This window comes from Palaemon carinicauda, chromosome 23 (assembly GCF_036898095.1).
Source record: "Palaemon carinicauda isolate YSFRI2023 chromosome 23, ASM3689809v2, whole genome shotgun sequence".
NCBI classification, from domain to species: domain Eukaryota; kingdom Metazoa; phylum Arthropoda; class Malacostraca; order Decapoda; family Palaemonidae; genus Palaemon; species Palaemon carinicauda.
In genome coordinates, this window is record NC_090747.1 from 109,962,075 (window position 1) to 109,974,887 (window position 12,813).

At 40.1% G+C, this 12,813-nt stretch overlaps 2 long non-coding RNA genes across 3 annotated transcripts in view; one reads left to right on the forward strand and one right to left on the reverse strand.

Moving 5' to 3' along the window:
* Nucleotides 1-9,767, forward strand: part of LOC137617362 (uncharacterized) — a 29,054-nt gene extending 19,287 nt beyond the window's left edge. Inside the window, exons 2-3 of the long non-coding RNA XR_011039642.1 lie at nucleotides 5,441-5,570; nucleotides 9,281-9,767. This is a non-coding gene — a long non-coding RNA (uncharacterized lncRNA). The remainder of the gene's footprint in view (nucleotides 1-5,440; nucleotides 5,571-9,280) is intronic.
* Nucleotides 1-12,813, reverse strand: part of LOC137617363 (uncharacterized) — a 136,260-nt gene that overhangs the window by 89,661 nt on the left and 33,786 nt on the right. The window lies entirely within an intron of this gene.

Below are 12,813 nucleotides of genomic sequence, written 5' to 3' on the forward strand. Positions count from 1 at the left end.
TGAAGTTAAGGCACAGCTGGAGCACACATCCTCCACAGGAAGTGATCTCAGCCTTCCCCCTCAGAGCATACAGAGTGGAGGCCTTTCCCAGTCTCTCGTGAATCGTGCGTGTCTTTTCGCCAACCTGAGTTGCGGGCAGGGTCTCCTCAGTCCGGTCAGGCTTGCGATCCCCTAGGATGATCTCAGCCAGCTGATCTTGCTCAGGAGAATTGCATTCTCACTATTCCTCTAAAAGGTAAATCTCCCTTTTTGTCGATGCGAAAGGGCATCCTCTCTTAGTGGTCTGTCTAAATTAACTTGTCCTTACTCCTCTGTCGTACACCAGCTCTACGAAGCACCGTCGGCTGCCTGTTACCACCTCACCCTTAAGCAAAAAAAAACTGTCTTGCGAGACAACCTTTCGGGATTATTGCCTTGGGCTTCTACTACCTGCAAAGTAGAACCTGCTTATGATGATCGCCAGCGATTGCAGCTCTCGTTGAGACAATCCCCTCTTCATTTCTTTCAAATCGGACTGCACCACCTCCTGTGGTAAATTCATAGAAAAACACAGGGTAACATTTCTTAAAGAATACCCAAGAGAAAAAAAAACTAAAGTAAATGTGCTTTCAACAAATTTAACCTTTATTTCCACCGCAAACAAGACACTATCGTTATGGACACCCCCCTTCCTGATGGAAACGGGAACCTGGATTTTGGGAGTGCAAATACATAAAACGGGATTATTCAACACTTTTGAGAATTGTAAAAGGCACAGAACCTAACATACCTACCTAACCTAACCTGGTAGTTCCGAGGTCACAACCCTTAGGCGGGGCAAGCCCCCCAGTATCCGCTTTCCCAGGTTACAAACCTTCCAAAGTCACAATCCTTAGCCAGGAGCAAGCCCCTACACCCTCCTTCCCAAGTCATAAACTAATAGTAAATCACAAATAATTCATTACCTTAAAATTGACAGTACAGCTCTTTCTTAGTGTTGCAGTAAAAATTGCACTTAGGGCACTTTAACCTTTGAGGGATAACACAACGAGCTTTTAAAAAAATATTTTTTTAAACCAGGAGCAGCGTGAAACCTGGCTAAGACATCGAAAGCCGAGCAACCATTACACTGTTACTTTGAACTCTCTAAGGGACATCAGATATGTTACATAGCTACAAAGGAACTGAAGCGTTGTACTGTATTAGTAAAGTTTGTCCCCTGTATTTCTATAATACCAAACTTCGAAATAGATTGTACTTCCCTCTTGTCCTTTCATCACTACAGGCGTTCTTGTTGTAGTCGATCCGACAAATAGATCAACTGCATCAACACTTTTCCTTGAATTAAATTCTTTGAGTATATTAAATCACTAGTTCAATTCCACCACTAGAAAAATAAAATTCTTCATAACAAGCATTGCACTGCACACAATCCATAGGAATTAGTTTTTTGCCAAAATTAACGTTGGAAGGGCCAGCCACTGCCTTTGCCATAGCTACCACTAAAACTGATACCAGTAGATGTTAAGGTAACATTATTTTTCCACTGAAAGCCTAGTATTTAGTTATTTAACAGTTACGTTGTCATACTGTCACAGCTCTCAGCCAATAAACTGTAATTGGAATGGCTTGTTTGCACAAGATAAAGGGCTCCTTAAAAGTGAACATTGGCGTACAGGAGACTTCTCTCCTGACTTGGGAAAAATTTGGAAAAAACTCAAGTCGTTCAATCTCGTATAAAAACTATACTTTTTATATATCTTTTCACATGGTTTTTCAATGTAAGGGATTATTTTTTTTTAATTATAGTGTGGCATGCTTCTGAAGTTTTACAGAAGATCTCCATATTTTGTGCAATTTTTTGTCTGTTATGCCTCCCTTAGAATAATGTAGAGAGAGGAAAAGGTTGGTTTTACCATAATTTATAGATTTGCCTGTAAATTTTCCTTGCCCAAAAACCCTGGTTCCCACTGGGTGGCCCCCATTACCATATTAGGGTATATTTTATAAACTCTTTATTCGCAAGGGAAATAAAGGTTGTATATTTTGGTAGTAGACACTCTTTCAGTCAAGTTTTGTTGAAAATAATGGGTGCCTCGGTTGTATTGATCTTGTACTCTTCTCAATGGCTCTTATCTTTTCAGAATTACTGCATACAGCATGTAATTGGGCAAAAGTTGTCCTTCATGGTGGGTAGTCCAATCCTTTCTTCAAAAACCAGTAGTTTTTCTACATGCAGTATACCCCAATTTTTTTTAGTAAGTTTGTCTCGTCTTTCTATAATAATAGGCTACCTCTCCTGCAGGTTCCTTAACGAGTGAGCATGCCCGTCCATGACGCTATGGCTCGTGGACCAGCAGACCCTAATTTAGCGGGAGTGTCCTGTGTTGGCGCACGCACTCGCCCACCATGCGTGGCGAGATGGGTGGGAAAGCTCCTCCTGCTGACAGGTTGTCTTCTAGTTTCTCTTGCTGCCATTCAGTTCACTCACCAAGAGAAGCACCTGTTAATCATTGGCGCGCTGACAAACTCCTTCCAGTTGGGATTCCTCCTTATTCGTGAAGGAAGCATGGGTGTTCCTGCGGCCATCCTTATTCGTGAAGGAAGCGTGGGTGTTCCTGCGGCCTTCCCTTATTCGTGAAGGAAGCGTGGGTATTCCTGCGGCCACCCTTATTCATGAAGGTTGCGCGGGTGTTCCTGCAGTCTTCCCCTATTCATGAAGGACACACGGATGATCCTGCGGTTTCTCCGGCCATACCTTATTAGTGAAGGACGCGGGTGTTCCTGCGGCCATCCCTTATTTGTGAAAGACTTGCCGTTGTTCATGCGGCCATCCCTTATTCGTGAAGGACGCGCCAGTGTTCCTGCAGCCATCCCTTCATTTGTGAAGGATACCTCTGTAAGTCCCCATTCTCTGTCTACCAGGTTAAGTGGTCTATTTTCAGTGGTATGTGTCTGAAGGAATCTTCCTTCTCTTCAGGCCACTATCCCGGTGATATCAGTTCCTACTGTACCATGGGAAGTAAGGTCTCTGCTTGGTCTTGGCGGTAAAAGGCTACTACTCGGCCTTAAGCCCTGTCTTAGGCTGAACAGGCAGTTTCCTCCTTAACTGAATTCTCTCCACACGGAGTTTTGAGCTTGACTGCCCTCAGTTGGAAGTTAGATCACCACCTTGGAATGTAGCAATTGTGCTATAATCCCAAAAAGGAACGCCTTACGAACCCCTGCACTAGTCCTCGTATTGTGATATGACCCTTAAGACAGTTTTCCTCCTCTCCTTGGCCTCAGTCAAACCGATCTTTCCTATGACATTCCATTAAAGGGGCTGGCGCCACGTAACGCTTGACTTCCTGAGTTAGTTGCCAAGACTCTGAATCTGGCTGTGGCAAACCCTAGGTTCGAGACTTTTCGCATTTAGTCTGTCATGTAACTGATGATCCTGATCAATTATAGATATCCTGAACACTATCTTAAAGAACTTCTGGCACTTGCCCGTGCTTCAAACAAGTGTTAGCATGGGCAGGGTCAAAAGGAGTCGCAAAGAACACTTAATACATGGTTTTGACAGGTAATGAAATGAGCACCTAGTCCTGATTTGATGAAGGAAGTGCCAAGTCTCGACTCTTCCCCAAGAGATTGCAGGCCTAAAGCTCATGTTGGGAGTGTCAAGACATCTCAAGCATTTAAAAGAAACTTATGTGGCACAGGTTCTATAAGAGGGTGTCTGGAAGCATAGAATCACGTTCACAGCCCACAGGAATTTTTCCATAGGTCCTGTGGTAGCAGCACAGTGGTGAGAGCTACCTCAGCTCCCTTTCAGGACAACCAGCAGTTGGTCAAGGGCAAATGTTGCCCACTTTTTAGTCAGATGCATGGACAGGATAACTGGTCATTCTTAATCTTCCCTTCTTGGGGTAAAGGAATTTGGAAGACTGCAAGCTAGCCTACCTCAGACTGCAGTTAATACCCATTTCCCTTTTGTAGTCTAAAATATTATTTGTCAGTCTTCTCTGCGCGGGGTAGGGGGCAATGACTAGGTTGAGAGAGGGATGCTGCACAGATAATGTTACCTGGTCAAGTCAGTGCTTAAGTTTCCACACATTCACCTCTATTGCCCAGGCTGTCGACTCTTGTACACGACTTGCTAAGAATTTGCGAAGTAACAAGTGTGCCCCTCCCATGGGCTCAGTTGCACCCCAATAAGTTCCCAACCAGTTGGGTTTTAGTCATCATCAATCTAAGGATGAGCCTCCATAATAAAGAGCAAAGAGTTTGTTTGTGCAGCAGCAAATGACATCAGGATAAGACACTTTTTTTTCTTAGCCATACAAACCTGAGCTAGTTACTCAAACTGTACTTTGGCCTGCCATCACCTATTCCCCTAAAAAGTCCTGCCAGCATCAAAGGTAGATACAGTAACTGAATGTGTGAGTGGGGTTGTTGGTCTACCCCCACCCCCAATTGCTAATTAGGGGTTTGGTTTACATTACATTGTAAGTTTATAGCTCGTTTTCCAGTAAGACTGATCAATATATTCATAGTAAAGAGCTGGGTTTGTATAGTTAGGAAATTCAAATTGCTTTCAAATTTGTCATTGTTAGAATTTTCTAATTTAGGGTCAGGCCTTTGATCAAGCTTTTCTACTTTGATTTTAATCTAACTCCTGAAATTTATACTTTAGACATCAGGACAGTTCAAATCGGGAGGGGTTTGTACTTTGCTTTTAATGGATGGGAATTTTATAAATTTAGTTTTTATACATACAGTCCTTGCATTGAAGGTAATCCAAAATTTTATTCTTTCAAAGACTAGTTTATTTCTAGTTATTTTGAGATCTGGAATGTTATAATTTAGTGCTTTTGATAATAAACTTATCCTTGGTGTTTATATGAATAAGCAAACTAGTATTTAATACACTAGGTCAGTCCTTTTCTTAGATGTTCAGATCCTTTGTGTTTTGTCTTTTACACATAACCTTTTATAACATAATGATCGGATATTAATTCAAGTTTACTAGTCTTTATAATGATGCGGTTTGAAAACTATCTGCACATGAGCTCTATAAGGTTAAATGTTTGTTTATTGACAACTTAACCAATTTTTATGAAGACTAGTTCTTTAATGTTACCTAAGGCTTCAGGCTTTCAATTTAAGACCTGGTCTCAACTTTCAAGTTAGTATATTTTTTTTTATTAATCTTTGTAAGTCATAGTTTAGTATTTTTTTAGTGACAATCTTAGTATTGATATTTGTATTTTGAGAGTACTGTAACTCCATTTTCTCTAGTGCTCAGTATGTTTTTATAAATGTGGTATGGTATGTCCTAATAACTTACATGCACTTTAGTTTATTTTTTTGATGTCAGGAGTTTTTACCTTTGTGCCACATTTTCCATTTTTTAAGGAAACTTTTTCATACCTTCCCATGTTAATTCCTCTTTGGTAAAACTTTCTATTGACAGCTCTGGTTGCTGACATTACCTTGGATCACAACACTTCCACTGGATCCTAGATTATTGTCCCAGCTCTCAAAGTGGACCCTCTGCAATGTAATGGAATTACAAGCTTTGACCTTTTCAGTTTTAATACAAGGTAATAAAGTCAGCTGAATTTCATTTCAATTTTTAAGATTCTATAAGATCTCGATACTAGGGAGTCTTGTAGATTTTTTCTATACTTGAAGTTTTAACCTTTCTATCAGTTTTTTCCTAGCTTTTTCAAGGTTTTGATCCTAAAAGAAAAAAGTTCTAGCTTTTGTAATTCAAATAATTTTTTGATTTTATAAGGTTGCATCCTTAAGATTTGGACTTTAGGACATGATTTTTAGAGGATTTAAACCAAGTATTGTGACCTTAGTTGTCAATTTTTAGAGGATTTAAACCAAGTATTGTGACCTTAGCACAACTATAATTTTGTCTTCATTTTAATGAAACTTCATTTTAATGAAACTTTTTAGTATTTTTAAATAGTTTCTAGTAAATATAAACATTTGTTCCTACATGAAATTGAAACTATAGCCCCTTAGCTAGGGAATGTTTTCAGCATAAGCTGGATGGCCGTTGAGCAGTTGTAAAGAGAAGTAGAGTGACTGGTGTGATCGAGAGAGAAGACTCTATGAGAGACTTCCCCAGTATTGGGGTTACTTATGGCAACCCTTGTGTTATCTCCCCTTTGGAGTATGCCTAGGTCTGGTACTAAGACGCATGCTTGTACAGCCCAAGAGGACAGTTGGAAAGGGTAAGATACCTGTCTGTCTTCATCCTTGGACACCTCTTCCTAGTCCTCTTCAACTTTTAACATGTTTGCATGTTGGCTGTAGTTTTAGAAAGGTCTCCTTTTGACACCAATTCACTAAGTAAAGGTGAATGGCACCAGAGTGGCTCCCGGGCCCATGAGGAGGGTCGGGGGCCTGTTTAGCTCCCCCAGGGCTGGAGCCGAGACCTTGTCATTCCTCTCGCCTTTCTTGCTGGTGTCCCTGGTTATCCCATTAACCAAGCAAGACTGGTGTTACAGCCCATGTTTCTGGCCCTGGAACTGATGCATGGTGCTTGGGCAATACACTACCATGCCCTCTAGCCTTGCCCCCCCCCCCCACCCTCTCTCTCTCTCTTCTCTCTCTCTCTCTCTCTCTCTCTCTCTCGTCTCTCTCGTCTCTCTCTCTCTCTCTCTCTCTCTCTCTCTCGTCTCTCGTCTCTCTCTGTCTCTCTCTCTCGTCTCTCCTCGTCTCTCTCTCTCGTCTCTCTCTCTCTCTTGTCTCTCTCTCTCTCTTGTCTCTCTCTCTCTCGTCTCTCTCTCTCTCTCTCTTGTCTCTCTCTCTCTTGTCTCTCTCTCTCGTCTCTCTCTCTCGTCTCTCTCTCTCGTCTCTCTCTCTCGTCTCTCTCTCTCTCGTCTCTCTCTCTCGTCTCTCTCTCTCTCTCCTCTCTCTCCTCTCTCTCTCTCTCTCTCTCTCTCTCTCGTCTCTCTCTCTCTCTCGTCTCTCTCGTCTCTCGTCTCTCTCTCTCCGTCTCTCTCTCTCTCTCTCTCTCTCTCTCTCTCGTCTCTCGTCTCTCGTCTCTCTCTCTCGTCTCTCTCTCTCTCTCTCTTGTCTCTCTCTCTCTCTCTCTCTCTCTCTCTCTCGTCTCTCGTCTCTCTCTCTCGTCTCTCTCTCTCTCTCTTGTCTCTCTCTCTCGGTCTCTCTCTCGTCTCTCTCTCTCTGTCTCTCTCTCTCTCTCTCTCTCTCTCTCTCTCTCTCCTCTGTCTCTCTCTCTCTCTCTCTCTCTCTCTCTCTCTCTCTGTCTCTCTCTCTCTCTCTCTCTCTCCTCTCTCTCTCTGTCTCTCTCTCTCTCTCTCTCTCTCTCTCTCTCTCTCTCTCTCTCTTTTTGTAGCAAGGTGGGAAGGTCTACTTTTCCCTAGTTCCAATGCAATGCGCAGGACCAGAGCCGTAAACAAATGCCATAGCTCAGTGTCTCTGGTCCAGATGTAAGACCACCTTCAGCCCCTTTACTTGTCAGCTATTAGGACATGGAGAAGAGAGGCTTTTGGATCTGTGAGGACTGTTGTTTTATCTGAAGACCAGCATTTGCATCCCTAGACTTAAAGGTATCGTGCAGTCAGGTGGGGATGTGCCAGATCACCTTCAGGGCAGGCTTGTTCTACAGGAGTACCTTAAGTCCCTTGGTGTGTGGTCTTGTGGCTGCTAAAGTAGTGGCCGTAGCAAACCTAGATCCCGTGTGGGATGGTATGCTGCTTGTTTGTGGGTACCATATAGATGTAAATCAGGAATGCAGCCAGAATGACTGCCTTGTTACCTGCATTCTTTCTGCCGTTTCTCTTAAGGAGGAAGTGGAGATTTACTTGCTGAGTTTGTCTTCATGCAGTCTACCAGGTATCATATGGGGTATAATTGCTCCCCTCAAGAAACTTACACCCCTGGTTGCTGGCATTTTTGTGTCTTGAGGATCGAGATATCCCCTTTGTCACTGCGGTAGGTTACCGTTTGGCCTTGAGCTAGGTTTTCAAACTGAAAGGGCTTGATCTCTTCTCTTTATGGGAACTCTTGGCACTCAATAATTTTAGAGCAGACTTGTCTTCCCAGAGAACTCAAGCCAGCCTCCTGGGATGTGGCAAGTTTGTTTACTATGCATAAAAGCATTGGAAGGTATTACCCTAAAAACCCTCTCTCCTTGCCTTACCTTCAGCCAAGAGAATAATGAACTACATGGTGTACCTTGTCTTGTCACATACAGTACCAGGGATGTGGGAGAATAGGTCCTATCATTTATGTAATTTGTGGCAAAGACCAAAAGTCTGGTAGAAAACATCAGATTTGCTCTTTCACAATCTTGTGTGAGGTGATTGATGACAGATATTTTTACAGTTGTGTGGGCAATTCTTAAATATTTCAAGGGAATGGCGGTACTTCGACTAAAAATTGCCAATTTGTTCGTGAGCATAGGTTGCTCCAAAAAGGAACTGAGCTATTAAAATCCTTGGAAGGCTGTCTGTTACCCCTTCAAGCATGTGATATATGCGGTGTTGCACCTTGAGTTCTGTAAAAACCCCTCGGTATCATAATCCTCAAAGCAGACTTGTGGGAGAGAAAAACTACTTTTATGCAGCACAATAAATAGTTGCCTTGCGACATGTATCTGTATATCCAAGGCATCTGTTTTCTCTTCATTACAAGTGTGTGTAATGTAGATCAAGGCTGATGGTTAACATGGATGGACTTGTAATTCACTCCTATCAACAGAGTGCCAAATTTCGGTTAAATAATTGTCATTTGATATTCTTAATATGACTCTTCAATGGGTACATAATGTCACCCCTGGCACAGGGCTTAAACTTTGTTTTTGGACCTTACAGTCCTGACCTTTTGCTGTTTTTGGACCTTACAGTCCTGACCTTTTGCTGTTCCTTGAAAGTAACTGTCAGTCAAGAGGAATGAAATTTCTATCTGCACATTAGTAATATACAAAATTTTAATCCCCCACAAATCTGTCTAGAACAGTTTGTTCCACCAATCATTAGTTGCCTAACTACGTCTTCTAGTATGGGGACAAACTCTCCTACCCCTTCCTCTATTCCTAGTATATCTATATAATTAAAACTTATAAATGACTTGGGCTTGTAGAGCTAATAGAAACTTATAGAAACTTATAACTTAACTGATAAGCTTGATTAGTGCCATGACACCATATTTGACTTAAATATTGTAGGGAAATGGTAGAAAAAACTTGAAAAATTATTTAAATTTTGCTTTAATATTTGGCATTTTTCATTTTCATTCTTTGGATAATTAAACAAGATTTTTCCAATTGCAGATAATGAGAGAACCTCAGTATACACCAGTCTATCTTGCAAGGGACCAGTGAAGATGGTGCAGTAGGTCAATATAGTAGTGAGCATGGTGTAAACTGGACTCTTCTATCAACTGCCGGAATGAGATCTTCTCCTGCCACAATGTTGTGCTACAGTCTGCTGAAGGATGAGATAGAGGCCTGTATAAACACCGTCAAGTCTTGAGTTTGGCGAGGTGGTTAACTGTGCTATTGTTTATAAATGGAATCTAACAAATGGCACTATGAGGTGTAGATCTACATTTCGAAATGTTGATAACTAATAGTCCTCCCTGGTTTGCTAGAAGGATGACAAGGTAGATTTGTCCAGTCTGATCAGTCAACTGGGATTTCGGCTGGCATTTATCTGATGAAAGTGATAAGAGCATTAAAGCAATTTCTACAATTGTAAGAGATAATAGCTATCAATTGTAAGAGATAATAGCTATCATAATAAATTTTGTAAAATTATCTTATGCACAAATAAATACTTAAAATCTTTTCAGTTCTCTTCTATTACCATAATTATTATTGCTTAATCATAAGGTCATTGACTATAGTAAACTAGTGACTAGTATTTTAGACTAGTATTTTTATAATGTACTAATTAACCTTACTTCAGCTTCATTACTCTGTGACAACTCAAAACTTTACTGTATTCAGTTTCTGTACATAGGCAGTGGAGAAGAGTTGCAAGTGGTGAGGGAGTAGGAGAAGAGTAGAGCAGATGAAACAAATTGTTGCAGGAGGGGAGAGTAGAGTTGCAGTAAACAGCAGCCAAATTTCAGAAGCCATACATAAGTTTCATTGTGCACTAGAACTTATTTCTAACAAAATAGAAAGAGCAGTTTAAAGAAAGAAGAAGCAGAATGGCAGAAGATTAAGAAATAAAGAAGCAGAATGGCTAAAGAATAAGAAATGCAGTACAAAAAGGAGGAGGAGATTTATAAGGAGTGAAAAGAGGATGAGTGAAGTTTCAGATAGAAATGAAATTACATTAGACAGTCATTATATTGATAAAAAAGGAGCAGACTTACAGGATAAATTGACCAGCAGTGCTTCAGATGTCCTAAAAATTTAGGCCTTTAAGCCTTCATCCATTTAGTAGTTTATATAATTCATTTTACACTGATCATGATGCTGCCACATTAGATTAATGGTCTTAATGGCAATTACAAATCACACATGACAGCACTCCTTCAAAGGTGGAATTCCTAGAATAAAACACATCAGAATAAGTTTTACAATATTAATGAAGTACAGGTTGATTTTTTACATATTGGAAAAGAAAAAAAAAACGAAATCCCTACTCAGAAAATTTCTCAAAAAAAAAAAAAAAAAAAAAACTTGTTACACAACTTTTCTTACTTCTCCATATTTTTCAATAACCTCCAATAAATAAGATGGAATTCTAAGTTTGCTCCACCGTTGTCTAAACACTGCAATGTTTTAATATCGAGTACAGGAATATGAAAGATTTCTATGAGGTGATGCCCAATTCCTCCTTTACTTTGAATTTATTCAACATTCCTTAAAAACGATACAAATAAGATTAAAATTTACGTGTTTAAACGCTACTCTTGAAGGGCAGAGGTAAAGGACAGTGTCATTGGCCTAGCAAGCAGGATAATGCCATAGAGACTGACAATATATACATTACATAATGATTAGCACCCTCGGCACACTTCATCCAGGCTGGGACCAGGGAGAGCCTGACAATGGCTGCTGATGACTCAGCAGGTAAACCTGTAGGCTCCCTATAAACTGACCCACCATTCTTAGCTCACAAGGATGGGAGGTTGCAGCCACTAAAAGAACTAATGAGTTTGGGCGGGACTCAAACCCCAGTCTGGCCATCACCAGTCAGGAAGGTTATCACATAGTTACCAACAACCCTCTATATAAGGCATGATTAAAAATATAAAAAAACAACTCAAATAACCAATACAATATTTACCTAAAATAATCATCCTACACAAATACAATACAGAATACACGAGCAAGATATGAATCATTGGATACAGTATAGACCCTGAGAAACCATAAACCGGAGTTTTTCAAGAAAACAAACCTTGATCCTCTTCCTTGCTTTGCTATAATTAATAACTCCCTCCTTGCCTGAATTATCAATACAGCACATGTCAAAGGTGCATTCATTATATATAAAACATTATAAGCAGAAAGCAGCATCTACTTTTAGGAGAGAAATTATATTAGATATTTAAAATACCTGTTACTACTGCACGAGTGGCCCCCTTAATAATAATATTTAAGGTTGTACATACCTCCCAACAGAAAATCAAAAACCTATGTGCTACTGAAGATGCACATCAAAATTGCAAAGTTTTGAGCACCCCTAATAGAACATACAACAGATTTTTGGAACAGGCAAATTAGACTTGTGTACTGCTAAACACTTAACAATCTCCAACAGGTTCGGTAGATTTCAAAATAAAGCCCTCAGAAGAATATTGGGAATTAAATGAAAGTACAGAATTAAAAATGATACCATAAAAGAAATTAGAATCCCATATGTGCATGGAATCATGGTGAGGGGTAGATGGACATGGGTTGGAAATGCTCTTCACACTACTCAGGGGAGCTTAGTTCACCAACCGTTTAACTGGGCTCCACAAGGCACTAAAAGAGTTGGAAGACCCAGGCCTACATGGCTGAGGACTATGAAGCATGAAGTAGAAGTGTTGGTTTAAAATCTCAAGATAAGAGACTATTAGTGAAATCTAATCGAGGCCCTTTGCATCAATAGATGATGATGCTAACTAGTAACCCGAAACAAAAAAGGGTTTTGGTGTTGCAACCCTTCTTGCTTTGTAAAAGAAAAAACAAAATTCTAACCAATTCCACTTTCTGAATATATTGCGGCTCCCGCAATTTAATTGGTGGGTACCGAGAAACTTGAAGACAAATTAGTTCCGATCATGGTCACACACTTAACAGATATCACATGCTTAACAGAAACCTAATATCAATGTTTATTTTTCTACTTAAAAAATTAATCAAATTTTTCTATTTACTAGTCCTAAATTTGGATATTCCAAAAAAGTAATACCAAATTATTAGGCAAAAGTAAATAAGAAATTTTAGTCACTAAGCAGCTAACTGCCTAAACAAATGATCTAAGAAAACCAAAATCCAAGAACTGGCAATAATGTTTCGAAATTGAATTACAATGTTACAGTAGCATATTAAAGGTCTACCATCAGAAGCCTTAAGTTAACTTTACTCCAGTCATGAATCTGCTCTATTATAAAACTAACTTTGTTCAAAACATGATTAAAATCATAAATGTTTAAGTACTTTGTTAAAAACCTGAGTCCTTTAATAGGCGTATGCTAAAGCATAGCTAGAACTCAGCTGTTATATTTATAACGAGGTGTCAGTAGTTAGTGGCGGTTGGCGGAGAAGTGCCCACCCCACCATTCCCAAGCACACCGACTAACCACTTGGACCTTAAACCTCAGATTAGCAGGGTGGTAGCAGCAGGAAATATAACTTAA